Source organism: Pseudorca crassidens, chromosome 7, assembly GCF_039906515.1.
Source record: "Pseudorca crassidens isolate mPseCra1 chromosome 7, mPseCra1.hap1, whole genome shotgun sequence".
Classification (NCBI taxonomy): Eukaryota; Metazoa; Chordata; class Mammalia; order Artiodactyla; family Delphinidae; genus Pseudorca; species Pseudorca crassidens.
Window position 1 is genome coordinate 61,562,782 of NC_090302.1, and position 27,191 is coordinate 61,589,972.

Sequence of the window (27,191 nt, forward strand, 5' to 3'; positions counted from 1 at the left end):
TAGTAGCTATAAACATAGGAAAATTTATTTTACTCCTGTTGCCTCAGTTTTCTCATTTAAGATATAGGAAATATGTACCTTTCTTTCTTATTTTAAAGATTATGAAACATAATGTAAGTAAAGCATCCAGTAGATACTCAGGGAGTCTAAGCTCAGAGTAACATTAGGAATACATGGTAGAAGGACTCCGGTCTGTGAATGAAATGAATGAAATTTCCTTAAATATATTTAACTCTTTAATCAAATACAATTTGAAATACACATACCACACATGCATATAAAAGAAACAAAATTTCTAAGTCTTCTCACTATCTGACCACATTAGTAAGACTATTCTGCATTCACTCTTTTTTAATTGGGGTAAAATTCACATAACATAAAATTAACCACTTTAAAATGTACAATTCTCTGGCATTTAATGTATTCACTACATTGTAAAATGATCACCTCTATCTAGGTCCGAAACATTTTCATCTCCCCAAGTGAAAACTCCTTACCCATCAAGTGGTCCACTCTTTATTCATTTTTCTCCCAATCCCTGTAAACTACTAATCTGCTTTAAGTCTATATGGATTTACACATTCTGTATATTTCATATAAGTGGCATCATGCAATACGTGATTTTTTTTTCTGTTTGCCTTTTTTCACTTAGCGTAAAGTTTTCAAGTTTCATTCACATTATAGCATGTATCAGTATTTCATTTTTTACTGGCTGAATAAGATCCTATACTAAAGGTATGTAACATTTTTCCTTTCATCATTTGATGGTCATTTGAGTGTTTCCATATTGTGCTATTGTGAATAGTGCTAATATAAACATCTGTATACAAGTTTATGTTTGACTATCTTTTAAAAATGATATTAGATACCTGAGGAAGAATTTTTGGATATTGTGTAATTTTTGTTTAAATTATTTTTTAAAAAAATCACAAAACTGATTTCTACAGAAGCTTTGCCATTTTATATTCCCACCAGCAATCTACAAGTGTTCTAATTTCTCCTTGCCAAGACTTGTTTTTTTTCCCCATCCGAGTTTTTGATTATAGCCATCCTACTGAGTATGAAGTGATATATCTCATTGTTGTTTGGATTTGCATTTTTCAAATGAAGAGCTGTGTTTAGGATCTTTTCACGTGCTGGTTGGACATTTGTATATCTTCTTTGGAAAGATGCCTATTCAAGCCTTTTCTCCTTTGTTTATTTGGGTTGTCATTTTGTTGCCGAATAGAAGAGTTCTTTATAAAGTCTAGGTACTAGACCATTGTCAGGTACAAGATTTGCAGTATTTTCTACCATTTTATAGGTTGTTTTTTCATTCTCTTCATGATGTACTTTGAAGACCAAACAAATTTAATTTTGATGAAATCCAGTTTATCTCTTTTTCTGACATACCTAAGAAACCATTGCCAAATCCAACATCCTATAGAATTATCACTATGTTTTCTAAGAAGTTTACACTTTCAGCTCTCTTACATTCAGGTCTTGGATACATTTTTAGTTGATTTTTGTATGTGATGTGAGATACTTCATTCTTTTGCATGTGTATGTATAGTTTCCCCAACAATATTTGCATCACTCTGATAAATAGTAACATTGAGCACATTTTTATTCCTGTTGGCCATTTGTATTGCTCCATTTGAGAAACGTTTCTTTAGTTCTTCCCCCTTCTGCCAACTTTCTCTTTTTAAAAAGTTTAGGTATAATTAACGTAAAACATTATATTAGTTTCAGGTATAAAACACAATGATTTGATGTGTGTATACACTATAAAATCATCACAATAAATCTAGTCAGCATGTCACCTTACATGGTTTTAACAATATTTTTTCTTGTATTGAGAACCCTTCAGATTTACTATCTTAGCAATTGTAAAAAAGCAGTATGATGTTATTAACTGTAGTCACCATGCTATAGTTTATATCCCCATGACTTATTTTAACACTGGAAGTTTGTATCTTTTGACCTTCTTCCTCTATTTCTCTCCCCCTACAACCAGACTCTGGCAAAAAATCTGTTCTCTGTATCTATGAAGTTGGTATTTTCTGTGTTTGTGTTGTAGATTCCACATATAAGTGAGATCCTACAGTATTTGTCCTTCTGTCTGACTTATTTTACTTAGGGTAATGCCCTTAAGGTCCATCCATGTTGTCACAAATGGCAAGATTTCATTCCTTTTTATGGCTGAATAGTATTACAAGATTTTTAAAAATCCATTCATCTATTAATGGACACTTAGATTGTTTCCATATCTTGTATGTTGTAAATAATGCTGCAATGAACATAGGGGTTTGTATATCTTTAAGAATTTGTGTTTTCATTTTCTTCAGATAAATACCCAGAGGTGGAATTGCTGGATCATATTGTTAATATTTTGAGGAACCTCGATACTGCTTTCTATATTGGCTGTACCAATTTACATTCCCACCAGCAGTGCACAAGCCTTCCCTTTTCTCCACATCTTTGCCAATACTTGTTATCTCTTGTTTTTTTGATAATAGCCATTCCAGCAGGTGTGTGGTGATAGCTTTTTGTAGTTTTGATCTGCATTTCCCCAATGATTAGTGTCGCTGAGTATCTTTTCATGTACTTGTTGGCCATATGTATGTCTTCTTTAAAAAAAGTCTATTCACATTCTCTGCCCATTTTTTAATCAGACTGTTTATTTGCTCTTGAGTCTTATGAGTTCTTTAGATATTTTGATATTAACCCATATGAGATATGTGATTTGCAGATATTTTCTCCTGTTCATTTTGTTTATGGATTCCTTGTCTGGGCAGAAGATTTTTAGTTTTATGTAGTCCCATTTGTTTATTTTTGCTTTAGGTTTTGAGGTCAGATTAAAAAAAAAATCTTTGCCAAGGAGTTTACCATCTGTCTTTTCTTCTAGGCGTTTCATGACTTCAGGCCTTACATTCAAGTCTTTAATGTAAAGATTTCAATTCCTCAGGCTTTGCTCTTCTTTCTCAAGATTGTTCAGCAATTCTATGTCTCTTATGTTTACATAAATACTTTAGAATTGTTTTTTCTATTTCTGTGAAGAATGCCATAGGAATTCTGATAGATCTTATACTGAATCTATAGGTAGCTTTGGGTAATATGGACATTGTAACAATATTAAATCTTCTGATCCATGAATGAGGGACGTCTTTCCACTTGTTAGTGTCTTCTTCAATTTCTTTCAACAAAATCTTGTACATTTTGTTGGACAAATCTTTTATTTCCTTGGTTAAATCTATTCCTGGGTATTTTGCTTTTTAACTATTGTAAACTGGAGAGTTTTCTTTATTTCTTTTTCAGATATTTCATTCTTAGCATATGAAAATGCAACTGATTTCTGTATGTTGCTTTTATATCCTGCAACTTTACTGAATTAGTTGATCTAACCGTTTTTTTGTGGGGTCTTTAGGGTTTTCTATGTATGGTAACATGTCATCTGCAAATGGTGACAGTTTTACTTCTTCCTTTCCAATTTGGATGCCTTTTATTTATTTTTCTTGCCTACTTGCTCTGGCTAGATCTTCCAATAGTATGTTGAATAAAAGTGGCAAGAGTGGGCATCCTTGTCTTGTTTCTGATCTTTTAGGAAAAGCTTTCATCTTTTCACGTTTGAGTATGATATTAGCTGTGGGCTTGTCATATTTAGCCTCTATTATGATAAGGTACATTCCCTCCATACCAATTTTGTTGAGAGGTTTTTTTTGTTATTGTTATCATAAATGGATGTCATAATTTGTCAAGTGCCTTTTCTGCATTTTTGAGATGATCATATAATTCTTATCCTTCATTTTGTAAATGTGGTATATCATGTTGATCAATTTGTGGGTTAAAACTATCTTCCAATCCCTGGAATAAATCCCACTTAATCATGGTGTATGATCCTTTAAATGTATTGTTGAATTCAGTTTGTTAATATTTTATTGAGAATTTTTGCCTCTATATTCATCTGGGATATTGACCTGTATTTTTCTCTTCTTGTAGCATCGTTGTCTGGCATTAGTATCAGGATAACATTCTATTCTATTTTTTGGAAGAGTTTAAGAAAGATTGTATTAATTCCTTTTTAAATGTTTGGTGGAATTCACCAGTGAAGCCATCTGGTCCTGGACTTGTATTTGTTGGGATGTTTTTGATTATTGATTCAATCTCTTTACTAGTAATCTGTCTGTTCAGATTTTCTGTTTCTTTATGATTCAATCTTGGAAGTTTGTATGTTTCTAGAAATTTATTCAATTCTTCTAAGTTGTCCAATATTTAGCTGTAAAATTGTTCATAGTAGTGTCATGACCTTTTGTATTTCTGTGGTATTAGTTATAACCTCTCTTCTTCCATTTTTTTAAATTTAAATTTTTATTTTTATACAGTTTTTAAAGGTTACATTCAGTTTAAAGTTATTACAAAATGTTGGCTATATCCCCCATGTTGTACAATGCATTCTTGCAGCCTATTTTACACCTAGCAATTTGTACCTCCCACTCTCCTACCTTGTATTACCCACCCTCACCACTGGTAACCACTAGTTTGTCCTCTATATCTGTGAGTTTGCTTCTTTTTTGTTACATATACTAGTTTGTTGTATTTTTTAGATTCCACATATAAATGATATCATATAGTATTTTTCTTTCTCTAACTTATTCCACTTAGCATAATGCTCCATCCAAGTTGCTGCAAATGGCAAAATTTCCTTCTTTTTTATGGCTGAGTAGTATTTCATTGTGTATATGTAGCCATTCATCTGTTGATGGACACTTAGGTTGCTTCCGTATCTTGACAATTATAAATAGTGCTGCTATGAACATTGGGGTGCATGCATCTTTTCAAATTAATGTTCATATATATATATACATATATATATATATGTATATATATATATATGGCTGCACCAATTTAAATTCCCACCAGCAGTGTACCAGGTTGCTTCTTCTCCACATCCTTGCCAATATTTGTTATTTGTGTTTTTTGTTGATCACCATTCTGACAGGTTTTAGGTGATATCTAATTGTGGTTTTGATTTGCATTTCCCTGATAATTAGTGATGCTCAGCATTTTTCATGTGCCTGTTGGCCATCTGCTTATCCTCTTTGGAAAAATTTCTGTTAAGTTATTCTGCCCATTTGTAATTAGGCTGTTTTTTGTTTGTTTGTTTGTTTGATGCTAAATTGTATGAGCTGTTGATATATGTTGGATATTAATTCTTTATGGGTCATATCATTTGCAAATATTTTCTCCCATTCCCTAGGTTGTCTTTTCATTTTGTTGATGGTTTCCTTTGCTGTGCAAAAGTTTTAAAGTTTAATTAGGTCCCACTTGTTTACTTTTGCATATATTTCCTTTGTTTTAGGAGATGTATCCAAAAAAATATTGCTGCACTTTATGTCACAGAGGGTTCTGCTTATGAGTTCCTCTAGGAGTTTTATAGTATCTGGTCTTACATTTAGGTCTTTAATATATTTTTAGTTTATTTTGTATATGATGTTAGAGAATGTTCTAATTTCATTCTTTTACATGTAGCTGTCCAGTTCTTATTTTATTTGAGGATTCTCTTTTCTTGGTAATCTTGATAAGTCTTGATAAAGGTTTGTCAATTTGCTTAACTTTTCAAAGAACAGATTCATAGTTTCATCATTCCTGTTGTCTTTTTAGTCTATATTTCATTTATTTCTGTTCTGATCTTTATTATTTCCTATCTTCTAGTAACTTTGAGCTTCACTGTTTTCTTTTCCTAGTTTTTTGAGGTGTAAATTTAGGTTGTTTCTTGTTTCTTGAAGTAGGTATTTATTCTATGATCTTCCTTCTTAGAACTGCTTTTGATGCATCCTATAAATTTTGATATGTCGTATTTCCATTTTCACTTCTCTCAAAGTATTTTTTAATTTCTCTTCTGATTTCTTCTTTGAACCATTTTGGTTTTTCAAAAGCGTGTCATTTAATATCCACATATTTGCAACTACATATTTGTAAATTTTCCAGTTTTTTTCCTTATAAATTGATTTCTAGTTTCATACCATTGTGGCCAGAGACATGCTTGATATGATTTAGTCCTCTTAAGCGTATTAAGACTTGTTTTCTGGCCTAACATATTATAACCTGTAGAATGTTCCATGTGCACTTGAGAAGAATGTGTATTCTGCTGATTTTAGGTAAAATGTTTTGTGTATATCTGTTAACCTATCTTGTGTAATGTGTCATTTAAGGGCAATGTTGCCTTATTAAGTTTCTGTCTAGATGATCTATTCATTGATGTAAGTGGAGTATTAAAGTCCCCTATTATTGTTTTCCTGTCCATTTCTCCCTTTAGGTCTCTTAATATTTGCTTTTTATGTTTAGGTGCTCCTTTGTTGTGTACATAAATATTTACAAATGTTATATCCTCTCATTAGATTTACATTTTTATTATTATGTACTGTCCTTCTTTGTCTATTACATTTTTGTTTTAAGTATATTTTGTCTTATAGAAGTATTGCTACCCCAGCTGTACCCCTGTTTCCATTTGCATGTAATATGTTTTTCTATCCCTTCATTTTCAGTCTTTGCATGTCCTTATATCTGAAGTTAGTCTGTTGTAGGCAACATATAGATAGGTCTTGTTTACGTACCCATTTAGGCACTTTGTGTCTTTGGTTAGAGAATTTAGTCCATTTACATTTAAAGCAAGTATTGATAGGTATATACTTGTTGCCATTTTGTTAATTGTTTTTAGGCTGCTTGGAGTTCTTCTATGTTTGAGTCTTCTTTTCTAGCTCTCTTAGTCATTTGATGACTTTTTTAGTGACTCGCTTATATTCCTTTCTCTTTATCTTTTGTGTACCTACTCTAGAACTTTGTTTTGTAGATACAATGAGGCTTCATATAACAACTTTTATCTATAGCAGTCTATTTTAACTTGATAACATCTTAAGTTTGATCCCATTCTAATGTTCAATATTTTTACTCTCCCTGTTTCATGTTTTATATTTTTGATGTCACATTTCACATCTATTTATATTGTGTATCCCTTAATTAATTTTTATAGTTATAGCTATTTTTAGTATTTTTTGTGTTTAACCTTTACACCAGCTTTATTAGTGATAAATCCACTATCTTTACTATATATTTACCTTTCTAGTGAGATTTATTCTTTTATATGTTTTCTTCTTACTAATTAGCACCCTTTCTTTTCAGCTTAAATAAGTTCTTTAATATTCCTTGTAAGGCTGGGTTAGTGATAATCAGCTGTTTAGCTCTTGTTTATCTGAAAAACTCTTTACCCCTCCTTCAATTCTCAATTATGATTTGATTTTTTTCCCCCAGCACTTTAACTGTATTGTGCCAATCTATTCTGGCCTGCAAAGTTTCTGCTGAAAAATCTGCTTATAATTTTATGGGGGTTCCCTTATATGTAACAAATTGTTTTTCTCTTGCTTCTTTTAAGATTCTCTCCTTGTCTTTACTTTTTGGCATTTTAATTGTGATGTGTCTTGGAGTGGATCTCTTTGGATTCATCTTGTCAGAAACTCTATGGGCTTCCTGGTTCTGGATGTCTATTTTGTTCCCCAGGTTAGGAAAGTTTGCAGCCATTATTTCTTCAAATAATTTTTCTGCTCCTTTCTCTTCTCCTTCTGGGACCCTTATAATGCAAATGTTATTCCACTTGGTGTTGTCTCATAATTCCTTTAAGATTTCTTCATTTTTTTTTCTTTTTTTTTCTATTTTCTGCTCTGTTAGATGAGTACCACTGCCTTGTCTTGAAGTTCACTGATCCTTTCATCTGCTTCATCTAGACTGACACTGAACCCCTCTACTATATTTTTCAGTTTAGTTATTGTATTTGTCAGCTCTGTAACTTCTGTTTAGTACTTTCATTTTTTTCTTTTTATATATTTTCTCTCTTTGTTGAAGTTCTCAGAGTGTTCATTCTCCTAAGTTCAGTGAGTATCTTTATGATCATTGCTTTGAACTCTTCATCAGGTAAATTACTTACCTCTGTTCCATTAAGGGTTTTTTCCCCATGAGGTTTATGTTTCTCTTCTTTTGGATCATATCCCTTTGTTTCTTCATTTTGCTTGACTCTCTGTTTGTTACTATGTATTAGATACAACAACTTTTCTAGTCTTGAGGAAGTGGCCTTGTGTAGAAGATGAACCTTGTCATTCAGCCCTGCCCTAGTTCTTGGTTGTCTCTCAAACCTTTGAGACTGTTCCAGCAGCCTATTATGTTTTAATAGCTCTCAGTTGTTGAGAGTGTGCCAAGACCTGTCAGTATTCCAAAAGGGAGGATCTTAGTTGGCACCTAGATTTAGGCTGATTGGAAGCCAGACCTTTAGTCAGTAGCTTTTAAGGTATGCAAATACATACAATTCTATGGGGCTGCAAGCATAAGCAGTCACAGGAGCCAGGCAATCTAGAGGTTTCCCCTAGGTGGCAGTCACAAATGAATAGGATCTCCACTCAGTTGGATAAACTCTTTTCTCAGAGATATCAGAGGGAGATCCCAAAGATGGCATCTGCTTTGCCATTCCCTGAGAGCAGCTTCATAGGCCCCTAAGTGTATGCCAAACCTGAAGCTTGCCCCTCAGGCCAAAGCTCCAGAACTAAGAAATAAGCCTCTTTCCCAGTAATAATGGGGGTGTGTTTCAGTCTGTTGTCTGTGTAGTGCTTTGGGGGTAGTAGCTGGCTAAAAACTGTCTCCAATTGTTACTGTTTTATGGGACACAAAAACAAAAGCCGCTGTGGCCACCAGAACCAGGTGGTCAAAGGGCATCCCCTGAATGGCAGCCATGAAAACTATGTCACCTGATGTAAATGCCAGGACAGCAGATGCATGTAAGAGCTCCCCTTTGGGAGATGCTGCTATTCTACAGTGAAGCAGAGCGAGAGCTCCATGATAGCACCTGCCTTCTGAGGTCTCTAGAAGGGATTATGGTCAGTCCTTAGTTACATATTTAATTAGAAGCCTGTCCCTGCATCTATGATTAACTAATAGACATCCTTCACAGAGAGACTAAGCTCCTGGATCTGTTGCCTCTTGCTGCACCCTAGGGTTTGTAGCTGTTTAAGGACTCTTTTTTTCATTGTTTACAGTCCTGTGGAAACTGTGAACATAAGCCCTGATAGCCACCAGAGCCAGGCCATGTAGAGGTGTCCCAGGTGACTGCTGCAAAAATTGGGGCACCAGATAAGGTTACAAGTACTTTTCTGGGAGATTCTGTCTTGTCCATTGTGACTCAAAAAGATACTTGGTATGCTTTCTGTCTTCTTAAATGTGTTGAGACTTGTTTTGTGACCTAACATATGAACTATCCTGAGAATGTTTTGTGTGCTTGAAAACAATGTGTATTCTGCTACTTTTGGACTGAAATTTCTCTATGTGTCTGCTAGGTCAATTTGCTCTATAATGTTCTTCAAATCAGCTGTCTCTTTATTGATTTTTTTGCCTCCATGTTCTGTGACTTATTTTAAGTGGGGTATTTATTCAATGACTATTATTGTACTGCTTTCTATTTATCCCTTCACATCTTGAATATCTACTTTATATATTAAAGTACTTTGATATTGGGTGTGTGTATGTTAATACTTGTTAAATTTCTGGTTTAATTGTCCAAATTTGTCATTATATAATAACCTTCTGTGATTATAGAGACAGTTTTGGACATAAAACCTATCTTATTGGATAGAAGTGTAGTCACTGCTGCTTCCTTTGTTGACCATTTGCATAGAATATCTTTTCCCATCTCTTAGCCTGTGTGTTTTAAGATAAAGTGAATATCTTATAGATAGTATATCCTTGAATTGTGTTTTTTGATCTATTAAGCAACTCTATGATTTCTGATGAGGGAGTTGAATCCACTTACATTTAACTTAATTATAGGAAGGACTTACTATTGCTATTTGGTTTATTGTTGTTTGTCTCTTTTGTAGTTGTTTTGTCCTCTTTTCATCTATTCCTGTCTTCCTTTGCTATTTGATGATTTTTTGTAGTGATTTATTTATTAATTTTTCTTTATCTTTTGTGCATCTATTACAGTATTTTGTCCTTTGTGACTAGTTCAAGGCTTTCATAAAATATCTTCAAGTTATAATCATCTATTTTAAGTTGATAGCATTTAACTTGTTTTCTTAATTGAAATATATTTGAAATACAGCATTGTGCAAGTTTAAGGTGTATAATATTTTAATTTGATACATTTACATATTGTAATATGATTGCCACTGTAGCTGTAATTAGCATGTCCATTATGTTACATAATTATCATTTCTTTTTAGTGCTTGAATGCTTATGTTCTAGTCACAACAAGTTTGATAACTAAGGTACAATATTGTCTGTATTTTGTGCACTAGATCTCTAAGATTTATTTACTACTCACTGTAAGTCAGTACCCTTAAGCAGCATCTATCCTATTCCCCTGGTAACCACCATTTTACCCTCTGGTGTCACAAGTTTGCCTTTTCCAAATTCCACATATAAGTGATATCATACAGTACTTGTCTTTGTCCGACTTTTCTCACTTAGCATAATGTGCACAAGGTCCATTCATGGTGTTGCAAATGGCAGAATATTCTTTTTCTCATGCCTGATTAATATTCCACTGTATATATATGCCACATCTTTTTTATCCATTCATCACTTGATGGGCACTTAGGTTGTTCCATATCTTGACTATTATGAATAATACTACAATAAACATGAGAATACATATATCTCTTTGATATCCTGTTTTCATATCCTTTGGGTATATACCCAGAAGTGAATTGCTGGATCAAATGATACATCTAATTTTAACTTTTTGAAAAACCTCCATTGTTTTCCATTGTGGCTGCACCAATTTACCTACATTCCTATCAGTGGTACTGAAGGGTCCCCTTTTCTCTACACCCTCACCAAACATTGATATTTCTTGTCTTGATGATAGCCATTCTAGCAATTTTGAGGTGGTATCTCCTTGTGGTTTTCATTTGCATTTCCCTGATGATTAGTGATATTGGCCCTTTGGATGTCCTCTTTGGAAAAATGTCTATTTAGTTTCTCTGACCATTTATCAAGCAAATTGTTGTTATTGTTTTTGTTAATGAGTTTTATAAGTGCTTTATACATTTTAGATATTAACCACTTACCCAGTATATGGTTTGCAAAAGATTTTTTCTCATCTGTAGGTAGCCTTCTGGTTTGTTAAATTTTTGCAGAAGTTTTTAAGTTTGATGTAGTCCCATTTGATTTTTACTATTGCTATATGTGCTTTTCATGTTATACCTAAAATTATTGCCAAGACCGATGTTGTGAAGCTTCCTCCCCAAGTTTTCTCCTAGGAGGTTTTTTTTTTTGTTGTTTTTGTTTTTTTTGTGGTACGTGGCCCCTCCCGCTGCAGAGCACAGGCTCCGGACGCACAGGCTCAGCGGCCACGGCTCACAGGCCCAGCCGCCCCACAGCATGTGGGATCTTCCCGGACTGGAGCACGAACCCGTGTCCCCTGCATCGGCAGGCACACTCTCAACCACTGCGCCACCAGGGAAGCCCTCTCCTAGGAGTTTTAGTATATCAGGTCTTATATTTAAGTCCTTGATGCAATCTTAGTATGTGGTACAAGATAAGGTCCAATTTCATCGTTCTGTTTATGTGTATCCAGTTTTCCCAGCACCATTTGTTGAAGAGACTATCTTTTCCTCGTTGTGTGTTCTTGGCTCCTTTGTTGAATATCTGTTGACCATATTTCTGGGGGATTAATTCTGAGCTCTTCATTCTGTTCCATTGGTTGATGTCTATTTTTATGCCATAATTTTGTAGTATAGGTTGAAGTCAGAAAGTGTGATACCTCTGTCTTTGTTCTTTCTCAGGATTGTGATGAATATTTGATGTCTCTTGTCGTTCCACACAAATTTTAAGATTGTTTTTTCTATTTCTGTGAAGAATGTCATCAAAATTTTGATAGGGATGGCATTGAATCTATAGATGGCTTTGGTAGTATTTTAACAATATTAATCCTTTTGATCCATGAACACAGGATGTCTTTCCATTTTGTTTGTGTGTTCTTCAGTGTTTTCCCTCAAAGTCTTGTACTTTTTATTGTACTGATCTTTCACTTCCTTGGTTAAGTTTATTCCTAGGTATTTTATTATTTTGATGCCATTGTGAATGGGGTAGTTTTATTTCTTTTCAGTTATTTATTATTATTATATGGAAATGCAACTGATTTCCATATGTTGAGTTAATACCCTGTAACTTTAATGAATTCATTGATTAGTTCCAAAAATTTTTCAGTTGAGTATTTGAGATTTTCATTATATAAAATCATATCACCTCCAAATAATGACAATTTCACTTCTTCCTTTGCAATTTGGGTTTCTTTTATTTCTTTGTCTTGCCAGATTGCTCTAGTTGGCACTTCCAGTACTACATTGAATGAGAGAGATGAGAGTGTGCATTCTTATTCCTGAATTTAGGGAAAAGGATTTCAATATTTCACCATTAATTATAATGTTAGCTGTGGTTTTGTCATATATGGTGTTTATTATGTTGAGGTAAGATCTTTCTGTACCCAACCTACTGAAGGTTTTTATCCTAAAAGGATAATATATTTTGTAAAATGCTTTTTCTGCACCAGTTGAGATGATCATGCAATTTTTATCTTTTATTTCATTAATGTGATTTATTACATTTATCCGTTTGTGTAGGTTGAACCACTTTGCATCCCAGAGATAAATCCCATTTTGTCATTGTGTATAATACTTTTAATGTATTCTTGAATTTAGTTTAATAGTTTGGTTAAAAAATTTTGCATCTATATTCATCAGGGATATTGGTCTATAGTTTGCTTGTAGTGTCCTTATCTGGCTTGATTGTCAGGGTAATACAGCCTTGTAGAATCAATTTGGAGTTCAGTTCTTTGGAAGTGGTTGAGAAAAATTAGCATTAATTCTTAAAATATTTGGCGTAATTCTCTAGTGAAGCTGTCTGGTCCTACAGTTTTCTGTTTGGGGTTTCTGTATTGGGAGTTTTTTGATTACTGATTCAATCTGTTTTTATTCTGTTCAGATTTTCTATTTCTTGCTGATTCAGTGTTGGTAAATTGTATGTTTCTAAGAATTTATCCATTTCTTCTAGATTATCTAATTTGTTGGCATATAATTGTTAATAGTAGTCAATTGTGATCCTACACATTTCTGTAGTATCAGTTGTAATGTCATCTCTTTCATTTCTTATTTATTTGAGTCTTCTCCCTTTCTCTCCATTCCATACTTCCCATCTCTCTTTAATAGAGTCTAGCTAAAAGTTTGTCAGTTTTATTTACTTTTTAGCAGAATCAGCTCTTAGATCCTTTCTATTGATTCTTCTGGTCTCCGTCGCACTTACTTCCACTCATCTTTATTATTTGCTTCCTTCTGCTAACTTTGGACTTAATTTTTTCTTCTTTTTCTAATACCTTGAGATATAAAGTTAGGTTATTTAAGAACTTTCTAATTTCTTAATATGTGTATTTATCACTTTATAGTGATAAAGTTTATACTTTTTAAAGTTTATCGTTTCTTCTCAGAACTGCTTTGGCAGCATCCCATAGGATTTGCTATTTTGACATTACATATTTGATGTTTATATTTTCATTTGTTTCAAGATAATTTTTTAAAATTTCCCTTTTGATTTTTCATTTTATCCATTGGTTGTTCCGAATGGTGCTGTTTAGTTACCACATATTTATAGATTTTGCAGCTGTCCTCTTTTTGTTGATTTCTAGTTTCTTACATTGGGGTAAGAAAAGATTGTTGGTATGATTTCAGTCTTCTTAAATTTGCTACAACATGTTTGGTGTCCTTTCACATGATCTATCCTGGGGAGTGTTCCACATGCACTTGAGAAGAATGTGTATTCTGCTGATGTTGAAGAGACAGTTCTATATGTTTCTTTTAAAACCATTTGGTCTAAAGTGTGATTCATTTTCAACATTTTCTTGATTTTTCCATTTGGATGATCTATCCATTGCTGACAGTGGAGTAGTAAAGTCCCTTCAATTGTATTGTCAACTTCTTCCTTCAGATCCGTTAGCATTTGCTTACTATGGTTAGGTGTTCGGTACATATATATCTACCAAGGTTGGATGCATATATTTTTCATTTTATGCTATCTTGATGACCTTTTTCTCTTGTTACCATTTCTGGCTTACAGACCATTTTTTCTGATATAGTAAGTATGGCTATCCTTACTATCTTTTGGTTTCCCTTGCATGGAATATCTTCTGCCATCCTTTTACTTAAGCTTAAGTGTGTCTGTAAAGCTGAAATGAGTCTACTGTAGGCAGCATATAGTTGGGTCATTCAGCAACTGTGTGACTTTTGGTTGCTAAATTCAATACGTTTACATTTAGAGTGATTATTGATAGGTAAGGACTTATTACTGCCATCTTATTCTTTGCCTTCTGGTTGTTTTGTGTTGCTGTTGTTTCTTTTTCCTTAGGTCTCTGCCTACCTATGTAAATTGGTGAGTTTCCATAGTGGTATGCTCTGTCATTCCTTTTTCTGTGTGTATCATGAATTTACTGTAGATCTTTGCTTTGTGGTTACCGTGAGACTTAGACAAAACAGTCCACTGTATGTTGACAGCACTTACCTTGTTTTACATATAGAGGCTCCATGCTTTTACTCATCCCCTTTATTTATATATTTGTTTATTTATTTACTTATGTATGTATTTAGTTAACAGCACCACGTGGCATGCAGGATCTTAGTTCCCCTACCAGGGATCGAACTCATGCCCCCTACAGTGGAAGCATGGAGTCTTAACCACCGGACCCCCAGGGAAGTCCCTCATCCCCTTTTATATTTTGATGTCATAATTTACCTTTTTATTCTGTGTTTTCATTAATAATAGTTGCTACATTTATTTTTAATGTTCTTTTTCTTTAACATCTATAGTTAAGTGGCTAACACACCATCCTAATATAGTTTTCTAATACTATTTTCACCTTTACCAGAATGTTGCGTACTTTCATATGTTTTCATGTTGCAGATTACCATCTTTCCATTTCAGCTTGAAGAACTAACTCCTTTCTGTGTTTCTGCGAGTCAAGTCTAGTGGCGATGAACTCCCTCTGCTTTTGTTTGGGAAAGCTCTCTTTCTTCTTCATATCTGAAGGATAACTTTGTGAGATAAAGTATTCTTGGCTGGCAATTTCTGTCTTCCAATACTTTAAGATAGCCTATTGGTAGTTATTTGTAAGTTACATTATTTTTTTTTCCCTAGTTGCCTTTAAAGTTCTTTTTCATCATTGAGTTTTGATAGTTTCATTATAATGTACCTTGGAGAAGGTCTTTTTGCATTGAGATAATAGAGTGTTCTATTAGCTTTGTGGAATTGTATGTCCAGTTACTTCCCCAGGTTTGGGAATTTCTCAGCTATTATTTCTTTAAATAAAATCTCTGCCCCCTTCACCCTCTCTTCCCCTTTTTATATAGCAATTATTCTTAGATATGCCTTTTTGACTAAGTCCCATAGCTCTCATAGGGTTTCTTCAGTTTCTTCATTTAAAAAACAATCTTAGTTCTCTGCCCCCTTCTACCTGAATTATTTCTGTATTCCTATTTTCCAAAACCCTTATTTTTTCCTCCATCTCATCTGCCCTGTTACCAATACTCTCTATTGCAATCTTCACTTCATTCATTGAATTCTTCATCTCTAGAATTTCTGTATGATTGTTTTTAATAATTTCATTCTCTTTAGTAAAGAACTTTTTTGTTAATTAATGTTATTCCTGAGTTGATTGAATTTCCTTGCTGATTTTTCATGTAGTTTTAAAATTTCATATAAAAGCTATTTTGAAACTTTTATTATCATTTGGATCACAATATTCTGTGTATTTATGTTTAGTTGCTGGAAAATTATTTTCTTTTTGTGATACAATATTTCCTTTATTTTTCATAGTGTTTGAGGTGTGTGCTTTTGCTTTCACACTTGAAGTAGCAGACACCCTCCTTACAAAAAGTTTATGTCTGCTTTGGTTCTTTCAATTCAAGAGTTTGGTTACTAGAAACTTTTCTTTTGTATTCCAATATACAAATTCCATGTGGCACTATAGCTCAAGTTTGTGGTTTCTCCTACCTGGTCTGGCTATCTAAGATGTACTTGTGAGCATGCACACGGTGCCAGCAGCAGGGTGGGGGAAGGTGTGGGCTTAGCACCTGGGGCTTTGAGGGGACCCATGGTCCCAGTGAGGGAAAAACATGAGTGGGTTACTCCTAGGCATTCATGGGTGGACCTCCAACTAATGTCCCAAAGGAGACAGCAGGAAATGCATTCCTTTAATGCCCTTTTATATTCTTATCTGGATCCTTCTCTTTCCTTTCCCTCCTCCCAGTCATTGGGGTCCCTCCTCAGAAATCTGGGTCCTGCTATAGAAAAATCAGGTCTCTCCAGCCACAACCTGAACAACTGGGGCAGCCAGGCAGTCATTCACCACTTTTGCTTTCTACCTCCTCTGTGGGGGATATCACCACTGCCAAAAGCCAATCCCCTTGCAGTGTCACCCTGGGGAGGTGGGCCTCCTTAGCAAGTCCCTCCCTCTCCTGTGCATCCAAGCATGTCTCTGTCCCACTCGAATTGTATGTCAGATCCTTCCCTCAGGCAGGCTGGTCCTCCACAAATGTTCTCTCATCCATGGGTATCTATATAGTTTTGTACTCTCTAGTTTCCCTTTTTCCTGATTGTGGCAAGTGGGGTTAGGGCAGATTCACTAGCTTCCTTGGATCCACAGTTCCCACTGAGATTCAATCTGTCCCCTTTCAGATGTACAGGTGGATAGAAATCTCCTGGGTATGTGGTATGATTTGCAGAAGAAGTTTCGTTCAGTTAAGAATGTTCAGTTAGTTGTTAATCAAAAAGGAGAAAAAAGAGGAAGGACTCATACTACCCTGAATGCTGATGTAACACACCAATAAAGCAATAACATCTTAATTTTAATAATATACAAAAACTCTAAATTTCTACTCTTTCTTCACACTGTGTGTTTCTGTAATGTTTGCTTCTTTTTATACTGTTTATCCATTAGCAAATTTTTATCTTTTAACTTTTATATTAGGATCAAAAGTAATTTATGCACTACCATTACTGTGTTTCATTATTCTGTGTTTGTCTATATATTTACCATTACTAGTGGGATTTATGCTTTCACATGATTTTCCATTGCTATTTGCAATGTTTTCTTTTCAATTTAAGAATTTGGTTAAACATTTGTTGCAAGGCAGCTATAATGATGATCAAATCCTTCAGTTTTTATTGTCTTGGGAAGACTATCTCATCTTCTTTTTCAAAAAGAATTTTGCAGGATATAGTATTCTTGATTTTCAATTTTTTTTCATTTAATACTTTGAATATATAATCCCACTCTCTCCTGGCCTGCATGGTTTCTGCTTAGAAATCCAATCATAGCCTTATTCAGGAGTTCCTTGTATGTAATGTGTTATTTTTCTCTTGATGCTTTCAAATTTTTTCTTTGTCCTTATCTTTTGACAATTCTATTATAATGTGTCTTGGTGTAGTCATCTTCCAGTTGATCCTATTTGGAGTTTCATGGACTTCATGAATCTGGAGACCATTTTCCTCCTAAGACTTGGTGAATTTTCAGCCACCATTCTATTAAATAAGTTTTCTGCACCCCCTTTTTTTTTCATTTTAGAACTCCTGTGATACAAATATTGTTTCACAGGATAGTGTCCCATTATTCATGTAGGCTTTCTTCACTCTTTCATTCATTTTTTCTGTTTTTTCTTCTTACTGGATAATTTCGCATGATCTCTCTTTGAGTTCACAGATTTGTTCTTCTGATTGATCATGTCTGCTGCTGAATCTCTATATTATACTTTTCATTTATTGTATTCTTTAGCTCCAGAATTTCTTTTTTTCTCTTTGTTGAATTTCTCTTTTTTCCATATATTGATTTTCTAATTTCACTCTCTGTCTGTGTTCTCTTGCAACCTGCTAAACTTCCTCAAACCATTATTTTGAATTTGTTTTCACACAATTTATAGATCTCTATTTTTTTGGCATCAGTTACTGTAAATTTATTGTGTTCCTTAGGTGGTGTCATGTTTCCTTGTTTTTCATGTTATTTCCTTGTTTACATGTTACAATACAAGTAACATGTTTCAATGTTACTTGTATTCTTTTTTTTTTACATCTTTATTGGAGTATAGTTGCTTTACAATGGTGTGTTAGTTTCTGCTTTATAACAAAGTGAATCAGCTATACATATACATATGTTCCCATATCCCCTCCCTCTTGCGTCTCCCTCCCTCCCCCCCCTCCCCATCCCACCCCTCTAGGTGGTCACAAAGCACCGAGCTGATCTCCCTGTGCTATGCGGCTGCTTCCCACTAGCTATCTATTTTACGTTTGGTAGTGTACATATGTCCATGCCACTCTCTCGCTTTGTCACAGCTTACCTGTCCCCCTCCCCATATCTTCAAGTCCATTCTCTAATAGGTCTGTGTCTTTATTCCTGTCTTACCCCTAGGTTCTTCATGACAATTTTTTTTTCTTAGATTCCATATATATGTGTTAGCATATGGTATTTGTCTTTCTCTTTCTGACTGACTTTACTCTGTATGACAGACTCTAGGTCCATCCACCTCATTACAAATAGCTCAATTTCGTTTCTTTTTATGGCTGAGTAATATTCCATTGTATATATGTGCCACATCTTCTTTATCCATTTATCCGATGATGGACACTTAGGTTGTTTCCATCTCCTGGCTATTGTAAATAGAGCTGCAATGAACATTTTGGTATATGACTCTTTTTGAAATATGGTTTTCTCAGGGTATATGCCCAGTAGTGGGATTGCTGGGTCATATGGTAGTTCTATTTGTAGTTTTTTAAGGAACCTCCATACTGTTCTCCATAGTGGCTGTACCAATTCACATTCCCACCAGCAGTGCAAGAGTGTTCCCTTTTCTCCACACCCTCTCCAGCATTTATTGTTTCTAGATTTTTTGATGATGGCCATTCTGACTGGTGTGAGATGATATCTCATTGTAGTTTTGATTTGCATTTCTCTAATGATTAATGATGTTGAGCATTCTTTCATGTGTTTGTTGCCAATCTGTATATCTTCTTTGGAGAAATGTCTATTTAGATCTGCCCATTTTTGGATTGGGTTGTTTGTTTTTTTGTTATTGAGCTGCATGAGCTCCTTGTAAATTTTGGAGATTAATCCTTTGTCAGTTGCTTCATTTGCAAATATTTTCTCCCATTCTGAGGGTTGTCTTTTGGTCTTGTTTATGGTTTCCTTTGCTGTGCAAAAGCTTTGAAGTTTCATTATGTCCCATTTGTTTATTTTTGTTTTTATTTCCATTTCTCTAGGAGGTGGGTCAAAAAGGATCTTGCTGTGATTTATGTCATAGAGTGTTCTGCCTATGTTTTCCTCTAAGAGTTTGATAGTTCTCATTTGAATGAGTGGTCACCTCTTCCAGACTTTACAGACTGATTTGGGGTTAGTGCAAGGGCACTGGCTGTTTGGTGTGCAAAAGCTCTGGCCCCGGGGATTGCAAAAGTGGCTCCATCTCCAGGGCGATACTGTGGCATGGACTCTGGCCAGCTCCACCAGTTGAAGTCAGTGACTGTGAAGATTGCAGGGGTCCTTGGTCACTAAAAGGCTGTGTGTCTCTGCCATACTTGCAGGGCTTCTGAGTTCTTTGATAGTGAAGTGAGGTATGCTGGGATTCTCCTATTCTCATTTTCTTAGATGTGGTAACATCATGGCTGAGGGATCTCTCTTGGTAGTAAGCTCTTGGTGGTGGTGGGGATTTGTGCAGTAGTGACTCCTGTTTTGGAGGGTTGTGGCAGTATGAACTCTGGACAGCTCTGTCCACTGGGGTCTGTGTGGGTGAAGATGGTGGGGGGTCCTCCTCTCCTTCCTTTCCCCATGATGGAGGTCCAGCTGAGGATATTGAGGGTATCCTTCTTAGTGCTGAGCTGTTCTGGGACAGTGAATGGAGTGACAGATGTAAAATGCTTCCTGTGTTTTTCTGCACAGCCATCCTTGGTTTGGGTGTCCCACTGCGTTGCTTCAGCTTCTTAATTTTAATCTGGACTTATTCCAGAGATACTTTCATCAGGGGGCAGTTGTTTAATCACTATTTTTGTGGGAGGATGAAGTCTGACCTCCCAATCTACCATCTTGCTGACACCATTCTACTGTATGTCCTATCTATTATTGATAGTGTGGTATTGAAGTCTCCAGATACTATTGTAGAATTGTTTCTCCCTTCAACTCTGGAAGGTTTTGCTTTACATATTTTTCAGTAAATTTCATAAATGGATTGTCATTCTACATAATTCTTTATGGCTTCTTCTTCTTGTCTCTATTCAGCAAGGCAAAAATTGCTACTCTCAAAAAATAGTAACTAATTTTTCCTTTGAAATTTACATTGTTTCAGTTATTACCCTTTCCAAGTATTGAGATATCATTGTCTATATATAGATGACTTCTATCTTGGCCTTCAGAGTATAGTGTGATAGTTAAGAGCATCAGTTGGTTCTGCCATTTGCTTGCCGTATGACATTCAGTAACATAGTTTCTTTTGTTAGCAGTTTACTTTTGAGATAATGGGGACATCAATATCTACGTACTAAGTTATTCATAGGATCAAACAATAATAAGTACAGGAAGTGTGTACTGCAGTGACTAAGCTATAGTAACATGCAGTTATTTGGAAACTATATTACTATAATAAATATAAGTATGATTTCCAGTATACTTCTTTTGTTATATGTATTTAACATAGTAGTAAAATGCATACTCAACAATATGATTACATAGTTAAGGAAGTACTAAACTATACATTTACTTATACTTTAAAGTCACAACAATCAATGTGAATTACCAACATTATTGTGATTTTTATATCATAAAATCCTATCATAAACATTAAATATGTTATTAAAATGTCAGCAAGAATATACATCCCATTTTTTGGAAAATTGTGTCTTTTATTTTTGCCATGATAGGCCCCAGATCTTTGAAAGAATAAGAGGTTTATTAAAGAAAATTTGAGAACCACTGTTCAGAAGCATTCCCCAAGGTGGAATATTTGAAACATTATATCTGGAATTGGAAAGCTTGAGTATAAATCCTGTCTCAGCTGTCACCAGTTCTGTGGCTTTGAAAACCATTTCAACTTCTTTAAATGTCTTGAATCTTTTCTAAATAGGAATAATAGTTATTGTGTAACCTCAAAGGGTTATGTAATCATCAACTTAATTAGGAATACATTGTGTGCTTTGATACAAATGCTATTCTTTTTTAAAAAAATCAGCTTGGTGTACTTGGATTAAAAGTATAGTAAGACTGGCTTGGGGTCTAATGTTGGCTCCAGTCACTTACTAGTTATGTTATGTGAGCACATACTGAACCTACTGATTTTATCTGTAAAATGTGGTTAATTTTATTTTCTTGCTGGGTTATTGAGAGGATTAAATGAGATGGCTAATTCTAAACAAAGATCTGCCTCTTAATAAAGAGGAATTGTTGTTACAGTCGTTGTTGGTAATTATGATTGCTGATTTTCTTATTACCCACCCAGTAAACGCTTTTTACTGTGCCTTAGTTTACGTACCTACTATTTGACAATTGGCTAGGAATGCCAGTTCAGTCATATGTTCCTAGGCAAGTAGACAAGGGCTAGGCATTGTCCATTATCTTGTGCTTTACTCTTCACTCCCCTATTTCACTAATGTAAAATTCAAAGCTATACGTTGTTCTCATATATTTTAGGACAAAATAATTTGGAGTTATCAGCTTAAGGACACTCAACTCTCATACTTCGTTTTACTTATATTGACTAATGGTGACATAACTTTAGAGAATTTATAGGATGTGCCTCAGGTTCATTATTTTTATTCTTTCAACATGCAGCACTTGAAAGCTAATCTGAAATGTTCATTACTATCTCCACTAGTGCTGTTTTCTCTTGGATATTCTTTAATTAGAATACTAGATAGAGATGATAATAACTTTCTGCTTGAGGTTAAAATGATTCCTGTTTCAGCCTTTTTGTGTGAGCTCTTTGCTTCTCAACACAAACCACAAGGATGTATTTGTGAAATCCATATCATCTTTTGAAAAGCTTAACTTGACGAAAACATTGCAGGTGTATCTAGAGACTGTCTTCTTGTCCTGAGTGGCAGTACTAAGGTTTAGGATAAGGAATTATTGCTCTCTCATGGAAAGTGAAAGTGCTGAAGTGTCCTTAAGATATCAGCGGGAGTGATTTTACTTATAATAAAGGAAACTGCATCCATTATGGTTACCACATGCTTTGCTACAATTCCTTTAAAAAATACACAATGTGGAAAAAGGGATTTGATACTAAAAGGAAAATGTTAAAACTTGAAAAACAACAACAGCATCCCTGTTATTTTTTCAAGAATGAAAATGAAAATTATGCCTTTTTAATGCCACCTTCTGAGTGTTTTTAGGTATGGATCATATTAACTGTACTAGAATACATCAGACCCAGACACTTTGGTCCATTCTGCTCTTCCAGTGTTATCTGATGGTCATTGTGCAATCACTGGCCTTTCACAACAGTAAGATTTTAGATTTAAAAAAAGTATTTAGTATCCTCGTACAAAAATAATAATTGTTCTATCTCTGGAGTGTCAGTCCCCAGTGCCTATGTGATCAGAGCCTTCTGAAGAGTAACTTCATTGTGCTCACAGATGTATTGCTAAGCTTTTAAATTAGTAGACACCTGAAAGTGCTGTACTATAAATAGCTCACAGACTATTGGCTCAGAAATAAAGGAAACATTTAAGTAATGAAGGTTTATAATGAATGTACTCAGGGTAATACTATACCGTACTAATGGTCATGTTAGGTAGTCTGGTGAAATGTAAGCCAGAGTAATTCTGTTAAAAGATTTCAGGAGTCAGTAACTTAGCTTCATCCTGATTCCAAGAAGAGGTGTTCCTGTTGATATGCCATTTCTGAGGTTTGTGGCATTTATGGTGCTCATGAAACTGTACAACCATAAAATATCAAAGTTTTACAAAATCAGCCTCAAGGAACAATTTAAAATCAGCTGGTTAAATGAAACTGCCTTGGCAATTTTTTTTTTTAGGACACATGAGAGCCTGAGAGGAGGTTAAATGGAGGTTCACTCTCTCTCCTAACTCCCCAAATGTCATGACTTCATAAGTCATTCCTACCTTTTGGTCCTCAGTTTTTATTCTCCTCTATATCAGTCTTCTAAGGGAAGTGATTTATTTGAAAAATACGTTGTAAAAGCTACATTTTGGCCTAAATCCTTTACAGTTGCTGCTTTGCCAGTAGTCACATTGACTTCCATTCAACTGGACCAGGAAACTTTATAGTTCAAAGTGAAGCATTAGAGAAAAATTAACACTCTCATAGCTTTGAAGGCATTTCCATGCCTTCAAAGGTATGAAATTCATACATTTCAGGGTTGTTTTCTTCACTTTTGTTGTGATTGCTGTTATAGGGTTTTGTATAAAATGAAATACTTCCTATCTGTATTTGCATTACTGAAAAAAAATTTACCTGAAACGATAAACTCCATAATGCAAATGTACATCCATTTCACAAAGGATAAGAAGATATTTCAACTTAACACACATACCAATTAGGAAAAGGAAAAATTAACATATACTAAATGTCTTATAATAAATAAATAAGACGGAATATATTCAAATGACTACAGGCAGTCATTGTAAACTTTATATAAAACTTTTAATTGTAGGAAAACAATTAAATGCAAGATAAAATGATTTATTCAGTATGATGTCAAATTTGCTTAAATGTGTTTAAAAGTGTGTAAATTTGGTATTGATGATTTCAGCTTTGTACGAATTTAAAAATTAGTTTTCTTCCTTGCATTTCTAATAATTTCCCAGTATCATAAATTAAAGAAACTTTATTTTTAAAAAGTTAAACAGGAGATCTTTAAACAAAAACAAAAACCTTAGAAACAACTAGCAAGTGTAAAATACTGTATTATCTTTGACTCTTTCAAAATGTCACCAATGGTCACCAACCATAGCATTGGATTAAGAAATTAAGAGTTAAGGGTGTTGCTTTCTATAAATTTGAAATTGTCTCTTTTTGTCATTATGTCATTTTTCAGTTGTTCTGTACGAATATTACCAATTACATGTAGCTGGAATAATGTTTCTATTAGACATTAAAACTAGTTAATACTGTCATGATTCTATAGTACAACTTTTCTGGTTACACACACAACTACCTGATGGGAAATCCTGATATATTTTTACATACATATTGTACCTAGCCAGTGTTGAGGCAATGTTGCCTGAAGGTTATATAACTTTGAGTTTAGTGTAAAAATAATGCATAGTTTTACAGAAATGTCTTGTTTTGCGTGTTGGCAGTGGCTGTTTTTCCAGTAGATTGGATTTTGAATTTGTCATGAAAATTGTATTTTGAAAGAAAATTCTGATACCTAGAAAATAACTTATTCCACATGAGATGTTTATGATTTGGAACCTACTGTTGTGTGATTCAGGATTAGACAGTGATTTCAAAAATATTTTTTTCAGATGAATAGCTATTCAGGCAAGAAAGACTTTGCCATTAGATTTCCAAATAAGAAAAATATCATTAGAATGGAATTAAATAAAATGAAACACCAGAGCAAAGCACCCCGTGTTTTGCTAAACTACATCTAAAAAATAGTTTAATAGTATTTCAAGATTTATTCTAATCAAGATTCATTTTCCAATTTATGAACTTTGATGCCACTACAGCTGATATGAATAGAACAGAATTTATGTAGATACATTTTACTCACTTGTGGTAACTTCAAAGTTTTCAATCGCAATATCATAAGAGAAATTTTAAGTTAAAAGCATATTTAATGGTATTTAAAATGTTTGAGGGCTTTATACTTTACCTGGTACACATTTATTTAATTTCCAAAACATGTCATTGGTGTTTCAGGACAGACATTATTTTTACTATTTTACCACTGAGGCATAGAGAGGGTAACATGTGGCTACTGCAAACTGTATTCAGAACTTGACCCTGGGTCTTGTGGCTTCAAAATAGTAGTTTTTCTTTTCTATATTAGAATTCGTGATTATTCTTAGTAAAATAAAGAGCCCAACAATTGTCATTTTGTTTTTATAAATAATATAAATGGTATGTAGTGGCTGCTTATGTATGTGAGAGGTAGTCCAATTCTTTCACTCCCTCTAGGAAAGGCAACAACACGATACTCCTTAAGATATTCTCTAGGACAGTAACCAAAACAAAGAATGAAATTAATGCTTGTTGAATGAACTGTGTCATCCCATTAGTTGGAGTAGCAAATGGAATTTTTTCATCATAGTTCTTTTTCCCTATATTCTTATTCATCCAGCTAGATATCATGAACTGAACATTGAGGACAGACGCAAGTTCCAGTTGTTCATAGAAAGCTGACCCAGCTACTCTGTACAACAGCTATGACTAACATAAATATCAGGAGATTCTTCAATAATCATCAGCTTACAGGATGTCGGCTATAGTTAGGGGATAGTTCTCCAGCTCATAAAAATTGTTATCCGTCTTGTGGAGACCTATTTTGATATCCATAACATTCAATTGTTTGTGCTCTTTGAGATTGCTAGTTTGCTATCTCAAACTAGCTTATTTATTTGTCTATTTTTGGTATTTTTTTTCTTATATTTTTAACATCTTTAGTGGAGTATAATTGCTTTACAATGTTGTGTTATTTTCCTCTGTATAACAAAGTGATACAGAGCTATACGTATACATATATCCCCATATCCCCTCCCTCTTGCGTCTCCCTCCCACCCTGCCTATCCTGCCCCTCTAGGTGGTCACAAAGCCACAAGCTGATCTCCCTGTGCTATGCGGCTACTTCCCACTAGCTATCTATGTTACATTTGGTAGTGTATATATGTCCATGCCACTCTCTCACTTTGTCCCAGCTTACCGTTCCCCCTCCCCATATCCTCAAGTCCATTCTCTACATCTGCATCGTTATTCCTGTCCTGACCTACCCCAGGTTCTTCAGAACCTTTTTTTTTTAGATTCCATATATATGTGTTAGCATATGGTATTTGTTTTTCTCTTTCTGACTTAGTTCACTCTGTATGACAGACTCTAGGTCTATCCACTGCAGTACAAATAACTCAATTTTGTTTCCTTTTATGGCTGAGTAATATTCCATTGTGTATGTGTGCCACATCTTCTTTATCCATTCATCTATTACTGGACACTTAGGTTGCTTCCATGTCCTGGTTATTGTAAATAGTGGAACTAGATTATTTTTAAAGGAAAAAAAAGGGAAATAATATACATCAGGAAACTAAATTAGGCTGCTGGGTGTTTCCTTTGAGAATTCTGCATAAATACAGATATTTCAAATTTAGGAGACAATTTTTCCACTAAAACAGCATTTCTAAAGCTGAGTTTAGTAGAAACTGTTTTCTGCAATGTTAATAAGATGGCAAGGTGTCTGGTTAAACAAGTTTACAGAGTTATGTCTATAAGTATTTTCATCATGCACATTAGCCCTTTAAAAGACTCTGGGAAGCTGTTCTTTACAGAAATCAGTTAAAACAACCCTTCAAATTTATTGCCTATGAATATTCCATTCCTTTTTTTTCATTCACAGAATTCCTCTTGTCAGCTCCAGAAATCACTGCTCCTTGGATCACAGGTTGGGAAATGCTGTTCTAGCATTGTAGTGTAAAAAACACTAGAAGTGAGATCAGAAAATGTGGTTTGAGTCCTAACTCTATCAATTAAATTAGCTCCATGGTTTGGGGCAAGATCCTTCTCTGGATATCAAATTAGAACATTACCTTCTCAGGGCAGTTTCTTTTTCCTTGAAAATAAATTTTAAATTGTTTAATATACGTGTGTGTATGTATGTGTTTGTGTGTGTGTACCTCCTAATGCCTTTTATCCTTTTTTAATTGGGATATCATTGATCTATAACATGGTATTAGTTATATGTGTTTGATACATGTATATATTGCAAAATTATTAACTCAAGTTAACTAGCATCACCACAATCGTTAAATTTTTTTTTCTGTGATGAGGACTTTTTGGGTGTACACTCTAAGCAACTTTCACATATACATACAGTATTGTTAATGATACTTATCATGCTGTACATTACATCCCCAGGATTTATTTATCTTATAACTAGAAGTTTGTACCATTTGACCACTTTCACCCATTTTGC